Here is a 15,381-nt window from a genome sequence, read left to right as displayed (position 1 = left end):
TGTACTCCACAGATGCCTTCGTGTACTTCCCTTATGAGGTAGTCAGCATCTTGGTTGTTCACGCATCTTAAGAGTGGGCCAAGAAGTTACGTCTGTAAAGGATGTCATTGATGAGTTGATAGTTTAATGCTTTACAACGTATTTTCCTTGCCTGTGTTTTTGATTCTGGTAATATACCCGCTGCAAGGTAATTTATTATTGGTGTCATCCACGTTTCTGTACCGGTTTGGATGACACAAATTTCCTTGTGCGGGACTGATGGTGCTTCAAGGAGTTCAATGCGGATGTCCTTTCCCAAGTGGGTGAAGGCTAGTGATGCAAGCTTGCTTAACGCATCCGCAGATTTGTTTTCGCTACGCTTGACGTGTATGACTTTACAATCATTAAAATCGCGCATAAGGGTTTTTGCTTGCGCGAGGTACAGGGCCATTGTGTCGTTCACGGCCGTGTACGTCCCATTTATTTGGTTGGCTACTAGCATGGAATCCACGTGGGCTTCCAAGTTTTTCACTCCCATCTTACGCGCAATTCTCAGCCCGGCCAAGAATGCTTCATACTCGGCTTCGTTATTCGTACTTGGAAAATCCAGTCGAATAGCGTAAGTATATTCTTGGCCTGCTGGGTTGGTTAATTTCAACCCTGCGTCTGAACCCTCGCTGATGGCTGCTCCATCAGTGTGGAGTCGCCAGACATCATTGACATCCTGTGCTGGGTAGGGTTGAGCCTCCTCCTGGCACTCTTTCTCCCGCGAAGCGGGGACTTCTGCAATAAAGTCGGCCAGGACCTGGCCTTTTATAGCTGGTCTTGGCTTGTACTTAATTGCGTATTCCCCCAACTCGATTGCCCATTTGGCTAGACGTCCCGATAATTCGGGTTTGCCTAGAACGTTTGCGAGTTTGAAGTTGGTGAGAATGGTGATTGGGTGACCCTGGAAATATCGTCTTAGTCTGCGTGAAGCTTGTACAAGTGCTAAGACTAATTTTTCCAGGGTGGAGTACCGGGTTTCTACGTCTGTTAAGACACGGCTAACATAGTAAAGAGGCATCTGGATACCTTTCCGCTCTACTAGCAGGACTGCCCCGGTTGCTTTCTCTGTGGCAGAAAGGTATATGATTAATTCCTCCCCCGCTTCTGGTGCTGTGAGCGTTGGGAGTTCAATCAATCGTGACCGAATTTCCTGAAAAGCTGCTTCCGCTTCTGGTGTCCAGCGGAAGTGCGTTTTCTTTAAACAGTTTCTCAGTGTTGACACGAATGGGAACGACCTATCCGCATGGTTTGACAAAAAGCGGTTAAGTGCGACTAAGCGTCCATTCAGTGTCTGAGCTTGCTTGATGGTTGTAGGTGATTCCATTTTGATAATGGCTTCGACCTTTTCAGGGTTCGCTCTGAAGCCATCCTTAGTAACAATGACTCCCAAGAACTTCCCTTCTTCCATCCCAAAGGAACACTTGCTCGGGTTGAGCTTCATGTTTATCTTTCTGAGCGTGTTGAAAGTTTCTTCGATGTCTTTCAACATCGCTTCTGGCTCAGGGCTTTTGATGACCAAATCGTCCATGTAGACTTCCAAGTTTCTCCCAATTTGGGCATGAAACTCTTTGTCCATCAGTCGTTGGTATGTGGACCCTGCATTCTTAAGTCCGAATGGCATCATTTGATAACAAAATGTGCCATCGGGCGTCCGAAATGCGGTTTTGTCCTGATCATCTACAGCCATGTGGATTTGATAGTACCCCTTATATGCGTCAAGGAAGCATTTAAGGCGAAACGGTGCTAATGAATCCACTTTGAGGTCAATTTCGGGTAACGGGTAACAATCTTTGGGGCATGCTTTGTTTAAATCTTTGAAATCTATGTACATGCGCCATTGTTTGTTAGCCTTCGGTACCATAACGGGATTTGCAACCCATGTTTGATATCTACTAACGCGTACGATGCCTGCGTCAAGGAGCTCCTTGACTTGGGTTCTACACGCGTTAGCTTGTTCCGCCCCCATTACTCTGCGCTTTTGTATGACTGGCGTAAAAGCCGGGTCACACTTGAGCTTATGCTCTACTTTACTTCGAGGTACACCAGTCATGTCAGCTGGTGTCCACGCGAAGATGTCAGCGTTTCTCTGTAGTAAGCGTTTGAGTAAGGTGCGCATAGGATCAGCGATTGTTGGGCCAATTGTAACAGCCTGGTCAGGGTATCTGCCATTGAGGGCCCATTTTTCTGGTTCGGCGATGGTTGGTTTAGCCATCTTTGGTTTGGGTTTAGATGAGGCAGATGCGATGCATACCTGGGGAATGCCGGTGATCATCGCTACACCCTCAGCTGTTGGCCATCCCATCATGCCGTGGACTGAAGATACCACGGCGTTGAATCTTGCCATCCCATCTCTCCCGAAGAGAATGTCGTATGTGTGGTGTGGCTTCCTCATCACGACAAAGTCCACATCTTCTGTGCGGGAGTGTTTCCCGTCCGTAAGAGTGACGAGGAAAGATAGGATACCCAGGGGGTGTTTGTGCTGCCGTCGAACCCTTCCATCGAGGCGTAGACCGTTTCCAGGCGTTCCCTGTCTTCGTCATCTAGCTTGTCGAAGAACTGCCTGTACATTACCGTTGACGAGGCGCCGTTGTCAGCAAGAGTGCGGGAAGTGATGTAGTGCCCCAGCTGGCTTTTGATGACGATAGGGCCTTCTTTGCTGGGTCCTCCTGGCACTCGCGGGAAGCGCATTTCAGCTTCCTTCCACGCGCATGGTTCTGTCGATCGCCTTTTTCTTCCTCTGATGTTGCCATGAACCATGTTGATGCTGATGTCAACGGGCTTTCGTCCGTTGCCCCTGTACCGTTTATCATTCCTTCCTCCCTTGATTGATGCCACAAGGTGTGCAAGTCTTCCATCCTTTACGAATGTTTCAACAATATCCTTCAAGGATGTACACTCCTCCGTACTATGACCCTTTGTCCCGTGGAAATCACAGGATTTGCTTTGATCCGCATTAGGTCGCTGCCGGATTATTGGAGCTTTCGGCCAGGGGAGTTTTTCGGTGGCAAATATCTCTGTGACGCTTTTGGTGAGTGACGTCCACCGGTGTTTTCGGCTTGAAGGGTGTGTGTTATCCCTTCCACCAACAAGAGGCGAGAGCTGGATGAGGTGTCAAAGTTTACCCTTGACTGCCAAATACCTAGCTTCCTCTTTTTGTTCTGCCGGGCGATCCGAACATTGTTTTCTCTGGTCCTCTGCGTGTAGAGGTGTGTACTCTGGGGAAGATCCCTACCCAGTTGCTTCTCTGTCTCGGCAAAGCGCTTGGCCGCCGTCATGATGGCATCCCATGTGGATGGCATGCCGTCCTTACCCGTCAACGTGCGGATAAGCTCTGGGTATTCGGCGCCCTGGATGAAAGCGGCGCGAACAAGATCTTCACTTATGTTGCCCAGACTCAGCTTTTTGGAATTGAAGCGAGTGATGAAGTCTAGTAAAGATTCATCCTCCCCTCTAACGCAGTTGAGGATCGTCCACTGTTCTTCAGTATATTTCCTCTGTTGACTGAAGTGTTGGCTGAACTTGTTCTGAAAGTCCGCCCAATCATAGATGTGGTGGACCGGTAAACGATCGAACCATGCCCTGGCCGCTCCAACCAGTGTCATCTGGAACATATAACACCACGTGGGTTCCGTCCAGTTGCTGACGGTTGCCCCCGCAATGAATCTGTTCAAGTGATCGTCTGGGTCGGATAGACCGTCATAAGTGCCGATGTTGGACATTTGTTTGGCACTTCTCGGGGCGATTGCTTCCGCAATGTCCCTTGCAAACTTGGACTTTCCCGCATTTGCAGCAGTTGGTCTAAAGGTTTTGGAGAAGTCACGTGGGTTTCTCCCCGCGTTCGTTGGTTTAAAGGTTTCTCCAAATTTCCTTGGCGGTTGGAAGTCCGTGTCCTTACGCTTCCCTTTCGCCTTATGGCGAGGGTTTGCGTCGGTATCGGATTCTTCCCGCTCATCGTCCGAGTACTCGCACTCACTGTTCATGTTGAGATGTTGGCGAGTACTACCGAATTCGTCAGCCTGTTGAAGTGAACGCAAGCGTTCATCCAACTCAGCTTGGAACTCTTTCTGACGTGCTTCGGCCCACGCCTTAACTTGATCGAGTGTTTGGCGAGGGAGCCTCGCCTGTTTCTCCAACTGGGCATCAGTGAACCCCAGTGAAATATTATTTACTGCACTTGTCCCGGCTTGGGTAACCGGGGTAGTGTTCGTAAAATTTGTATTACCGCCGGTGTTCCCCCCAGTTGCTGGGGTTGTGGTTACCGGGGTTTCTTGGTCACTTACTGGCTTTGGGACCGGAGTAACGTTAACCATTTCTTCAGAAATTTTGAAAAAACTAAGAATTAGTTCTAGCTTTTATGCACGGATGGCGCCAATGAAGAAACACTAAATCACCCCGGCAGATTACGGATAATCTTAGGGTCAAGTAGATGTTTCCCACGAGGATGAGGTCCAGCAAAGAGAGTTGTTCTTCAGGTGACCTGCAAAATAGACACCGTAAGCTCGTCACTGAGAAGGGGGGGGGGGTTCCTCCTTGTGACCACCCTCCGGTGTGAGAATCAGACTAGATTGCTCTGAATATAAGTGTATATTAAGAGATTGCTAGAGAAGATAAGATAATAAGGTATCAGATCATGTCCTTACCATTCCAAGGTGTTGGAGTATTTATAGCCGAAGGTAGGTTTCCAAAGAGGTACAGCCGGCTGAATAGTATTTCTGCTCTACCAACAGTGGGCTAAGCACGAGCCATGCTGGTTGGTGGATAGGCTGCGGCTGATAGTGACAAGGACGGCTGTATACTGTTCCTTTACTGCCGGCTATGCACTGTTCCACCAACTGTAGGCTACGCACGTCCCACAGTGAGGGTTGGTGAGTAGGCAGCGGCTAATAGTGACAAACAGTACTAGAGGGTGCTCCTCCTCGTACTGTTGTCGGTGAGCTGTCACCCTGTGGTTGGTTCACGGGCTGCTTTGGTCAGATCTTGTCTATTCTGTCCATACCTTGGCAGGTATAGTACAAAAGATCTTCCAGAAGCATACGGACTGGCTCATTTGGGCGGGAGTATTCCCGCCTTGCTCATTCCTTCAGGTGACATTACTGAAGTATCGAGTTAGTGCCCTGTGCGTGTAGCCTTGCTATTAGTGTGGGTAGCCTTCCCTGATGGCTTGTACCCGCAGCTGCGGGAACAGGCGGGGTACTTCACCATTGGGAGGCTTTCCCTGCGGGAACAGCTGGCGTACTGCGCGTAAGGTCTTCATCTCTGAGCATGGTGGGTCCTGCGGAAGCAGTTGGTCCTTGCGCAGACGTCCCTCTTCAAGGTTAGTCTTGCGGGTCCAACTGGGCTCTGCTGGGACCTACCTCTTCAGTTACGTTAGTCATACTTATCCATTACACTAATAAAAATATATAAAAGGTATATATAAAAAGCTATTTACTCGTTTGGATATAAATGAATTGAGTTTGATTCAACATTGATCACAACACGTAAATAAAAAAAACAAGTATTTGAACAAAAAAGATTGTTTGCGGGTATCTTTAAACGATTTTTTTTTTCCTTAACTAAAATCAACATATTTAAGTAAAGATTACCGAAACAATGCTGTTGTGAAAAACTTAAAATTAATTTAAACAAGTTTAACTATTTAATTAAATTATAAATCCATTGGCCCGATCTAAATGGGCCAACCAATTTTAAGTCTAAACCCATTAGTATACGCCCAGTTGAAAAATCCTCTACAATAGTACTTCTATCTACGGCGGTGAGCGAACCCAGCTGAACTGAATGAGATCTTATTCGTATTCATCCGTTATACTTTTGTCTAATGATTGGAAGATTCACGAATGCTTTACCAAACAAAATTTCGCGTTCATTGTCGTATGTTAAGGATATGAGCTTATTCATGTTCGTTAGTGTTCGTTCATTAATTTTGTAAACGAATGCAACCAGACACAAACGGTTTGGTGGATGTTCGATTCATTTGAAGCCCTAGTCTATCCTTTGTGCTATGCATTAGTGACCCTTTTCATAGGTTATTACTATGTGGAAGTGAAAATCACCGATTAAAAAAACTAAATCTATGTAACAAGTACATAGGGCTGTTCACGAACCGAGCCGAACCGAGCGAGCATCTGCTCGAACTCGGCTCGTATTGAAACTGAGCGGCTTGGTTCGGTTCGAATATATGGAAACGAGCAGAAAAGTCTTGCTCGAACTCGCTTTGTTTACAACCGAGCGGCTCAGTTTTGCTCGTTCACGATTCCATAAAAATGTTGACTCCCGTCCTCCACCGATTCCATACCCAATCCGAAGACCTGTCATGACCAGAATTAGCGCCATCGTTGCTGCAACGACAACTGATATTAACCGGCGGTATATACGCAAGGGTAAGAAAATTGTTGATTATAAAAGAGGGATGCCTATATGTTTTGTTTATCTAATTTGCGATTATGACAACTTCAAATGCAGTTTGGGATAGACTCTAACTCGACTTTATTGACTAGGAACTTGTATACAAAGACGAACTTGAAACGTCAAACGTATTGAGTTTCTAGCATATCAGACTTTGTATAAAATCTTAGTTTCACTTAGCATTTGGAAAGATGAGAATGGGATTGTTATATAAATCTAAAATTTCCATTTAGCTGCTCATGTTTCTCTTATATATTGGACATGATATAAATGCAACGCATGTTTAACAATTTTGTTCTAAACTTTATTTATTTATTCAGAGATAAATATAATTTGTCTCCCTGTGTAATATGGGCAGGCACAGTATGAACCACTTATTCTTTAATTGCGCGTATTTAACCACTGGAATTTCCCGGCGGGCTCAGTATGACCCCTACCGTTAGTTGATCGTCCGTTGACTTAATGAAGTTACCATCATGCATTAAACGAACTAAATGAAATTACCATTATGCCCTTTTATAATAATAATAACAACAACAGATCTTCGTCATCATAGATTCTCACCCAAATCTTCATCATCATCATACTCTCTCAAACCCAGATCTTCATCATCATCTTACCAACACCAAACCCAAATCTTCATTATCATCATACAACACCTAATAATAGAAATTCATCATCATCGTACCCACACCACCACCACCGTACCCCCTTCACCAAACCCAGAAAACCCAAACCCTAAAACATAATTCCGACGGAGGTGACAACCAAAAAATCAAGAACACGTTGTCGGAAGTTCAGGAAAGATGTCCATATTGAATTAGGAGTTGTGAATGAGCCACATGCTCCTCTGCCGCACCACCACCATCGGCGGCAGCTGTCATACCCCAACCTACGGCGGAAATATCGGGGCGTGAACTGATTGCCACAGCTCACAAGGTATTATCATGCAATTGTAAAGCGACAATATCTAATTAATTTATTAATTGTCAACGAACATTTAAGTACAACAAAAATAGAGAAAATTACAATACAAAACCAACTATTCTTGTTTATGTTTAACATCCTAAGGTCATCTCTACGTGAGCTTCAGTTCGATAAGCAATCCAATTTATGACCTGCAAATGCGTACAAAATATATATATTTGTCAACAACACATGTTGAGTGAGTAGATTCACTAGTTTTGACACGAACAAATGATAATATATAATGATATAAATAATAGAGTAAAAATAAGCAAACCTGTTATCTGTGAGTATAAAAAATGAAAGTGTTAAGCAAGTAATGAGTGTCGGTGAAACCATTGCCAATGCGATCGGGCTCCGGCCACTACGACGGTCGTATGATCATACTATAATGAGATTATGTTGGACCTCTCCGAATGAGATTCAAGTAAGAAAGTAAGCAAATTGCAAGTAACAGGCAATCATTCAATTGATACACAGCACAAAGATCACAGTTTGCGTTTGAGAAATAATAAGATAAATAATATGATAAATGGTACGCAAGTGTCCACAAAACATCTGAAAACAAGTAAAATAGGGGAGTGATTACTCACCTGATCAGATGAACGAAATACAAATGAGGATGATGAGAAAAGTAAACCCTTCGGGATATACCGTCAAGTATTCCTAGTTAAATAATATTAATATGAATTAATTATAAACCATATAACATAATTTAATGAATTAAGATTTCGATGTGATTTGAGTTATGATTCATGATTAATCGATCGATGGATTTCTACAATAATTATTATTGCAAATATTTATATTGTTGATTCACATTTATTTATTAAAGTCATTATTTTTAATATTTATAAAATTACAATTGTTTAATCTATAATCAAATTTTATAAACTAATAATTTAGATAACTAAATTTGATATAAAATACACGTATAATTATCCGAATATATAAAATACATACACATATATAATCATAATAAAAATCGATAATTATTTAGTTCTAATGTGTAGTAATATATTAATAAATATTTCGTTTAAATCTTTTCAGAAAAATCTATTTAATTCGTTTATATAATATGTGTATAAAATTAGTATAAACAAATTTACAAAGACGTTCAATGATGAGAAAACACCAATATTGGTGTCGGATTTTAATAACGTAACGTTAATGTAATTTTGTTAAAAATATGCTTGTAATACATACATACATACATACATATAAACAAAAGCTTTTACGAGATTTGACAAGAAGCACCAACTCCAAGATGTCGGTTTAATAAAATATCGTTTATTTGACAATTAATATTGATTACAATATATTATAAATCATTTAAAATAGATAAAACAATTAAAACAAATAGAATAACAAAACAGCCAATGCTGAAGCTTGAACCCGCGTCGAACAGCTCCAAGGTTTTAACAGACATACCCCCAGCCAACCGGGCTGGGGCGTTTGTTCATTAATGGACGAAAACGAAATTTTAAATATTTCTTCTGATATAACCAGTTTTGAACAAGAACCCTAGATTATCAATTGCTTAATCTTGTTCGTTTTAGATCGATTAACGAAGGGGTTATTACAGAGGACGTTAAGACAATCAAAGTAATATAACTAGTACCTGCGAAGATATTGATTGACGGGTTAAATCGATACATATAGAGCCGGCCAAAGAATTCCCAGAAACTCCAACTGAAAGACTGTTATAACACAATTAGGTATATGGGTTTTGTTTGCGCTGCTATAAGGGTCGTGCAGGTTCAATGAATTGAATTATTATGCACTCATTGTGCATAATTATAATCTAACTAACCGACGGTTTGATAAGAACGAGAAATTCGAATCTAATTGATTTTGATTTCCTTAATTCAAAGATGGTAAGGCCGAATATAGTAAGTATTAAGAGCAATAGGCATGAGTCAATTTCCATCTTTACAACGAAAATTGCGGTCCAAGCTAAAGATAAACGGGTCTCGGTTACTCAATACGGGTTACGGGTTGCTGGTAAACGAGTCAGGATCATAATAATCAGAAATTGCAGTTAGGTCTTTGAAGATTAGAGATGGAAACAATAGGAGATTAAAGTTTTAGTTTAGGGTATAATTTGAATATAAACCAAAGTTATTAATTAAATATAATAAACAAGTATTAATAAAATACTATTAACTCGAAGGACATGTTATTTCTTGATAAAATTTTTCGAATATAAAAGCGGGTCGGGTAACTGATATAAACTATTAGTTTGAAAACCCGAGTTGTTACAGCAACCTAGCCGCTGCCACCACCACCGCCTTCCTGTTGCCGAAACCCTAGCCGCCGCCACCACCATTGTCTTCATGTTGCCGAAAAACCGAACCGGTCTCCACACCGTCATGGAGCCACCGTCGCCACACACACATCTCTCTGTCTCTCTAGCCGCCGCCACTGTCTTCCTAATTTGTTCAATTTACAATCTTGATTTCAGAATTTTGAAACCCTAAACTCACTAGTTGGAAAAGGTTGAAATTTTGAATAGTTTCCAAGTGGTTTATGTTATGGATATGAGGATGATAATGAGAGTCATAGGAAAAAGGAATTGTTTTTATGGATGGATATGAAATTTATGTTGTCGTTGGTATAAATGAAATTTAGATGAGGATGATATGGATATGAGAACATGAGGATGATATGAATGATGATGATAAGATTCTGACGATTATTATTATTATATTATTATTATTATTTAATTACTAAATTACCCTTGACATTATACGGTCAAAGGACGGTCAACTAACGGTAGGGGTCATACTGAGCCCGTCGGGAAACTCTAGTGGTTCAATATGCTTAATTTTAGAATCAGTGGTTCATACTGTGCCCGCCCATATTACACATGGAGGCAAATCATATTTATCTCATTTATTTATTTGAACGAGTTTCTTTGTTCAAATCGTTATATATAGCTAGGGCGAGTGTCCCTCTTTCTCTCCCATGATACCGAAGATGTAAATGTGTTGAACCATGTGTATACTCATCTAATCTCGAGCTCAACTCGTTTAGCTTAGTAGAGCCCTCGCTCTTGTTTAGAGTTTGACGAGTTTTATTTCACCGCACTGTTGTGTCTTCGGACGAGTGTTCACGGACGTTGGCCTTAGGTGAGGGTTTTCCCTGAATCGAAAGGTGAGTGTATCCCATTTTGGTGAATTTAGCCTGTAGCCCATTTGGAGGATTCGTTGGTCGTTAAAAAAATGGTCAATATTTACAATAGAAGATATTAAAAGTTAAGGTTAGAGGGTGTTTAGAATTCCTTATTTTACTTCCTTATAACTTTTCTAAAAAGTTAATAAGTCACAGCATTGTGACTTATTAACTTACATTATAAACAACTATTAACTTTTTAGAAAGTTAATAAATTATAAGCTTGTGATAATAAGCAAATCCCAAACAATGGAGAATATTAGTACTTGTAAGAATTGACTTAAATAAAGGAGTTGATTGTTTGAGTCATCCTGCAAATGGTTATAAAAATGAGATATGTGAGGAAAATTTACGATCTTTAGATGGTTGAGATCAAGTTGATGGAGGGATATCTTAAATAATTGTGTCTTTTTATTTATTCTTGTATTTTGTTTGTTTATTTTACTCAACATTGTGTAATATTTTACTCAGCAATATGTTATATTTTACATTGTATTGACTTCGTACCCATTCATAATTTTTGGAGACTATATAGGATAACTTTTTGTTATGTGTTATGTTTAGTTTCTAATATGTGTGATGGTTATTTTGTTTAGTTAATATGTGGGCTGGAGTACAACTCCTGTGTGCAGTCTTTGTTAGGGCTGTTCACGAGCCGAACTGAACCGAGCAAATGCTTGCTTGTTGCTTGGCTCGTTTACAACCGAATTACCGAACGACTGAAATTCGAACCAAGCGAAAACCGAAACGAGCCAAAATCGAATCGAGCATTTTTCGATCGAACATCGGGCGATTTCGAGCATTATTTGTTTCTTTTTCGCTTTAAAAGTTTTCAATTAGAAACAAGTTTAAAGGTTGTAAATTATATATATTATAAATAAGTTAGTAGTTTTTAAACAAACGTGTAATATATTGTAAGTTTTTAGTAAAAGTAAGTTTAAAGTGAGATAAGTTGATCATGTAAACACACTTCTAGTATTCTAAAAACTTGAAAGGACCAAATAAAACTATAAAATTGATGAAATAGGAAAAATTTAAAGGGGTTAAAAAATTGTAAGCTTATATTATGTGTTTTGTCTATATATTTATATATTTGTTCATATATATTTATATATAAAATAAATTAAAGGTATTCGAGCCGAACCGAACGAGCAGACCTTTGCTAGTTGCTTGGCTCGTTTGCAAACCGAATCGAGCAGAGCGGCTCGTTTACAATCGAGCGAAAAAACGAGCGAGTTCGAGCGACGAGCGGTTTGGACGGCCCTAGTATTTGCTGTGGTTAATTCTGAGCACTTGTGGGCTTGTGGCCCATTTGTCTTGTTAACCAACGGGCCAACGGGAACGGGGTATTGAAAATTTTGAAAGAGGATTAAGAGCATTCTCATCTTATCGAAAATAATATGAATGAGATTTTTATAATGTAGGGAGTGGTGGTTGATGTATTAGTTTTTACATGTTTGATAAGTTCTTGTAGGCGATAGCACCCTATTAATTTTTTGTTATATTTTTAAAGTGGTTGTGACTTGTGAGTGAAGAATAGAAAAAAAAAGTAATGATAAAGGTATAAAAATACTATTTAACTATAAAAGAATAGAAAAAATGTGATTTTTAATACGATTTTATGTTTAGAGAAGATGAAAGGAATACGAATGTGTTATTGAGTCTAATTAAAGGGAAAAAAGGAAAATAAATGAAATTATTTTTTTGAAAAGAAAGGGAAGTAAAAAAAAAGAAAATAGTATGTTACCAAGTTTCATTAAAGCAAAGAAAGAAAATGAAAGGAGTAGGGATGAGCTTGAACGGTACCGGTATCGATCCTATAAATTCTAATCCAAAATTTGAAATTTGTTATTGGTACCGTAATATTTGGTTTGATACCAATTCAGAAAATACTTATACCGTACCGATACTGAAAACTCAAACTTGATACATGTTCCGCAAGGTGACAAAAAGAAAAAGGAAAAGTGAAATTTTTTTTTAATGGGAAAAATTAGGAAGAGAAGAAATGATTGAAAGAGGAAAAAAAAGGAAAAATTCATTCGCTTTCCTTTTTCTCGTAAAACTCAAAAGTCAAAACACAGTGCGAGATATTATTTCACACACTTCATCTCTCTGGTTTCATACTTAGATCAGATTCAACCTGTTATTCTTATCTTCAACCAATCGGTTATTTGATTGAAGAATCTGTTGTAATTGGAGGTCATTGGGTTAAATAAGTTAAAGAAAATCAAAATTGTTGATTCACATTCTCTATTTTAATTGACTTTTTTTTTTTTTTTTTTTTTTTTTTGAAATTTTTAATCATTTTATATAATTTACTATAAAACGATTACAATAAAGTGGCAGGCAAACGGGCAACAAGCTGCGCCGCAACCCCCTTTTGAACAGCAAAGCCAATCCTGCTAAAAACGAAGCTTTGGGACCTAGAAGCTGAAGAGGTTCCGTGTACGACGCGCTGAACCCTACTCAAAAATTTCACAGCCTCTGGAGCCAGAAAACCAAATGTATCAAAGGCAAATGGTAGAAAGACATGTTGATTATCTAAACAAGCTTTCTCGTGTTTAACAACTTTGCCCGATTCAGCCTTCAACGCAGCCTGACCCACAACAAACCCACGGTCCCTGAGCCCAACAAGAGGAGACACTCCTGTAAGATCCACACAGGCGTGTTTCCCCCCTGCCCACCCGAACACAAGAATATCAGCTGGTCGTAAAGTAGACCTCCCTTCAATAGGATCCGTGAGAAAGTTAACAGGGGCCTCCTTTTTAGCAGAAATCCCTGCCCGTTTAAGAACATCACACAGAACATCCCTAACCAGATCATGTCTGTATTTAAAGCCAGACAATTCTTTGCAATGCACCGCATGGCTAATTGTTATTATGGACTTTGTATAGCTAGCTTGCAAAGAAGTTGGTCCATCAAAACCTTGGCTAATTGTTATTATGGAAGCAACTAAACAATATGGTTCAAAGGTTTTGTTTTTTTATTCACTGTATATTTTTCTGATACAATGAACAAGAAGATACAAGGTTTAAATAGGAAATACAAGAAATACAAAAATGGGAAACATAATGAATGGTAGCCAAAATACATGGCTGTAAATGAGCATGGAATGAATGCACGAATATTTTAATGAGAGAAAATTAAGGAGAGAGAAATATTGAGAGAAAATTAAGGAGAGAGAAATACGCAAATCTCAATACTCCCCCTCAAGGTGGAGCGTGTAGATTTCGCATGCCCATCTTGACTAGAAGAAACTCGAGTTGTTTAGCCCCCAAAGCCTTTGTTAGTAGATCGGCTATTTGTGTCTTTGTGTCAACGTAAAACGGCTTGATTTCCTGTGACTCAACTCGTTCCCTGACAAAGTAACAGTCCATTTCCACGTGTTTTGTTCGTTCGTGAAAGACCGGGTTGTTAGCGATATGTCGTGCCGCATTGTTATCACAGAAGAGAGGTGTAAAGCTATGTTGTCTTGTTTCTAGTCCTTCTAACAACCAACGCATCCACAAGATTTCACTAGTGGCGTTGGCCATTGCGCGATATTCCGCTTCAGCTGAGGAGCGAGAAACGACTGATTGCTTCTTTGATTTCCACGAGATAGGAGCTCCCCCCAAAAGAAGAACATATCCCGTCCTAGACCTCCGAGTGAGTGAGCATCCCATCCAGTCAGCATCACAGTATGCTACCAAATCCATTCCTTCTTCTTTCAGGAAGAAAATACCTTGTCCCGGAGTTGCTTTTAGGTAGCGAAGAACTCTCATGGCTGCGTCCATGTGTTTCTGTCGAGGGTCCGAGACGAACTGGCTTAAGACATTTACCGAGTAGGCAAGATCAGGTCTCGTGGCTTGGAGGTAGAGCAATCGGCCGATTAGTCTTCGATATTTGCTAGCATTGACACGAACATCCTCTTCTCCTTTATCCAGCTTCACATGCTGTTCCATTGGGAAGGTGCATGGTCTACATCCTAGCATTCCACTATCTTCAAGGATTTCAAGGGTGTATTTTCGTTGACTTAGCACTATCCCGTCTTTGGTTCGAGCGGCTTCTATCCCAAGAAAATACTTCAGTGGTCCGAGATCTTTGATACTGAACTTGTCATTCAGGAACTTCTTTGTTTCTTTGATTTTGTGTTCATCATTTCCTGTCATAATGATGTCGTCTACGTATATGAGGGCGGTAACAAAGATGCTACCTTCCTTGTATATAAAAAGCGAGTGGTCCGCAGCGGATTGTTTGTAATTGAGTTCCAAAAGGGCTGATGTAAATTTTTGATACCAATTTCTTGAGGCCTGCTTCAACCCATATAGTGATTTCCTTAGCCTACACACCTTTGTTCCTCCCCCTTTATCGTAACCTTGTGGTATTCGCATGTATACCTCTTCATGTAAGTCACCGTGCAAGAACGCATTGTTCACATCGAGTTGATGAATGCTCCAATCCCTTTTGATGGCGACGGCAATGAGGCTTCTTACAGTCACCAACTTTGCTACGGGGGAAAACGTGTCGTGGTAATCGACACCTTCCATTTGTGTGTAACCTTTTGCAACGAGCCTCGCTTTGTACCTTTCGACTTCACCATTTGGTTTAAATTTTGTTTTGTACACCCACTTCGAGTCTATAACTCGTTTTCCATTGGGTAGGTCTTCGATGGTCCAAGTACCATTTTCTTCAAGGGCCTTTATCTTGCATAGCATCCCTCCAATGTTGATCCTGTACAGCTTGTTTAAAACTTTTTGGCTCACCATTTTTAGTGATGGCCGCCAGGAAGGCTTTATGAGTTTTTGAAAATTTTTCATAAGAAACGAAGTT

The sequence above is a fragment of the Bidens hawaiensis genome, unplaced genomic scaffold (genome assembly GCF_021521415.1).
Source record: "Bidens hawaiensis isolate Kalapana, Puna unplaced genomic scaffold, B.hawaiensis_p1.1 tig00419662_1, whole genome shotgun sequence".
Lineage (NCBI taxonomy): Eukaryota > Viridiplantae > Streptophyta > Magnoliopsida > Asterales > Asteraceae > Bidens > Bidens hawaiensis.
This window is presented reverse-complemented; position numbering follows the sequence as displayed.